We start from the raw sequence: 3,179 nt of genomic DNA on the forward strand, positions 1-3,179 counted from the left end.
GTTTAAATTGTTATCTTCACTTGTTATCACTCAAAAACTAAGAAGTCAATTCTAATCACATTTTTAATACAATAAGGCAAACTCAATAGATATATTAGATAGAATATCTTTAGGTAAAGCATCTAGAGGTTTTGTTTGTTTGGAAAATTCAATCGTAGTTAAGACTCATAGACTCATAGATTCTTCTTTCAAATGAAACAAGAAGTGGTCTTCTCTCTCCAGCATCTTCTAGATAGTTTTGGCTAGATTTAGCCAGCTCTTTGACAATCTTTTTTATACATTTCATAATATAGTGTAGAAAACTTTGAATGAAAATCAAGAAAACCGGGATTTGAGTTTCATCTTCTCTGAATCTTCATTCCTTATCTGAAAACGATGATATTTTTAAAATCTCTGTTTATTTCCTAAGGGTTTAGTGAAAGACAAGTATGATAATACTGGACATTCTGTTACTTATAAGGTACGTAATCTTTTTCAATCTTTAGTACTTTATGTGTAAAGAACCTACAAGGTTTTTATAATGAAACAAGTAACTTTACAGGTGTACACAACACAGTCTTTAGCACAAAAAAGGAGTTAAACACGTATTTCATTTAAACGTTAAAATGAAATAAGTGGATTCTATGTTCACCTCTCTTCCCAGTCTTCTGAAAATATTTTACATTTTAGTAGAACCTTACCTTCTATTAACATTTATGTTTGTTTTCTCACTTAAAACTTTCAATAACTTTAAAATGTTTATGAAATTCTTAATATACTCCAGACTTTGGGTTACATGCTGGGAAAATGAAGAGCTTACTGTTAAGCATTGCAATCAGACTCACATATAAAAATTCAGTTATAACAAATATGGTTAAGTCCCATGATAAGGGGTGTTGAGAAATGGATGGATTTAACTGATACATAAGTGACATAATCAACAGGATTTGATGAATGTTTGATTGTGGGCAGTGAGACAGAAGGAGAAACCAAGGATGCCTTGGCTTGGGAAGTTGCGTAGATAGTGGTCTCATTCAGTGAGATAGAGATTTTGAAGACTAGGAGCTTTGTGTGGGAAAGTGATGTGTTCAGTATAGAATGCAATTAGTTTGAGTTACCTTTAAGATACCAAAATTGAAGTGCCAGTTGGTAAATCGATTTATATCAGTTGAGCTCCAGAAATAGAGTTTTAACTTGGGGATAGGATTTAGGAGTCATCAGCATATAGATAGTAATTTTTCCATCTACATAGTATGACAGTTATATAATCCTCTTCCAGGAGAAAATATACTTGAAATATATGAACCCATGAGCATTTTTAATCCACATTCAGAGATTCTTCTTTAAATGGACTAGGTAAGCAGACTATTTCAATACTAATGGAGCCTGAGTAGGGTCGACCCATCTTTTTTCATCATTCAGATGTGGATTTATATAAGGGCAGGGATAAATTGTCACACAAACTGAAAATTCAAACAGATGAAGTCACACGTGCCAAGAGAGAAATCTTCAGCTCCTCCACCAAAAATCCTCCTTTTTATCACAATTCAGCAATCTGAGAGAAAACAGGGCTTAACAAGCAGGTCATTGTTCAGGTACTGAGGGAGCAAAGTTGGGTTGATATTTTAATTTGAGTCCTACAATCCAAATAGCATTTCTTGACACTGCATTAATTCTTAACAGCCAGTGCTCAGCTCACATTTCACTTTAGATCAGTTGCTCTGGAGGACCCATTTAATATGTAACCCCCAAATTGCTCTCCTAAAAATCTGAATCTGTAGACTTCAGAGGCTCTGATCTCTACCACTCTCTCTCATCCCTCACCTCCACCTTGTTCATGCCACCTGTTTAATCGTTAAAACTTGTTTAGTGGTATTAAGACATTTAAAATGTATTAGCTCTTAAGAAGTAAACATGTATTTTTGTTGATATTTCATAGGAAAAGAATTATAAATATCTAATAATTATATGAAAACCTGTGTACATTTATTTATGATAAAGGCAATCTGAACCAAAAAAAAGCAATTTGATTTGTCCACCGATTATGTTGGCACAAATTAACAAAGTTTCAGAATGCCCACCACTGAGTGGAAGGATTCTGAAAATTACATATACTGTTGAAGGCAGTATATAATTGATAGAGCTCCATTTAAAGGTCAATTTGACCATATCAATTGAAACTTTAGATGAATATTCTCTTTGATTCACACACCTTAGAAATTATCCTATGTTTATTAACATGTGTGGAAATATATACATCATCTATGTAATATGGGAAATCAATTTAACTTCCATGTGCCTCAATTTCCTCATTTGTAAAAGCATAATAATAATATTAACTACCTCGTAAAGTTGGTGTGTGGATTAAGCTAGTTATTGCACGTTATTGTACATAAATTACTTAGAACAGTGACTGGCACAGTGATAATAATAATGATAATAACATTAACAATACTACTGGTACTTCTAGTACTAGTTGTATTTATTGCAACATTATAATACTGAAAAACGACCACTGAAACATTAATTTTTATCAGTAGGATACCAGTCAAATTAATTATGATATATTCATTCAGTGGCATATTCTATGTGTGTACTGAAATAAAAGGTTTCAATAATACATTATTAAGTGAACAAAGGGAAATGCAGAACAGTGCATAACCTAAGTTTGCATTTATGTGAAAAAGAAAGGATATATGTTACATATGAGGATATATAATTGTTGATGGGATTTATTGATGGAGATGGGATGCAAGAAATTCTTTAAACTACTTGCATTCATAAGTCCTTTGTTATTTTTATAATGATAAAAGCACTGTCATAGTAAATATAAGCAGGAAATATTTACTGATATGGAAAACCACTCTCAATATATTCCTACACTTGATCTTAGCCAAAAGGCCAAGAAGTGATTCAATATATTCCTAAGTGAAAATAACAGACTACAACAGTAAATATTTATTCATTCTACTATTCATGTATACATATATACATATAATTTGGAAAGCTATATGCCAGCATATAAACACTAATTAATTCTGTATAGTGGTATTCTTGGAAGTTCTATTTCTCTGGTCTGCTTTATTTCTACAAATTTTTAAAATAAAATAACAATTATTTTGACATGAGGCAAACAATTATTAAAGATATTTGCATGCATGCATATATAGAAAAATATTAGTACGCATTCTGTCTTTAAG

General features: G+C 31.6%; 1 pseudogene; it reads right to left on the bottom strand.

The window, feature by feature from the left end:
• Positions 1 to 2,758: 2,758 nt before the first annotated feature.
• LOC116742074 lies at positions 2,759 to 2,892 on the bottom strand (annotated as a pseudogene).
• Positions 2,893 to 3,179: the final 287 nt, after the last annotated feature.

The sequence above is a fragment of the Phocoena sinus genome, chromosome 16 (assembly GCF_008692025.1).
Source record: "Phocoena sinus isolate mPhoSin1 chromosome 16, mPhoSin1.pri, whole genome shotgun sequence".
Taxonomy (NCBI): Eukaryota; Metazoa; Chordata; class Mammalia; order Artiodactyla; family Phocoenidae; genus Phocoena; species Phocoena sinus.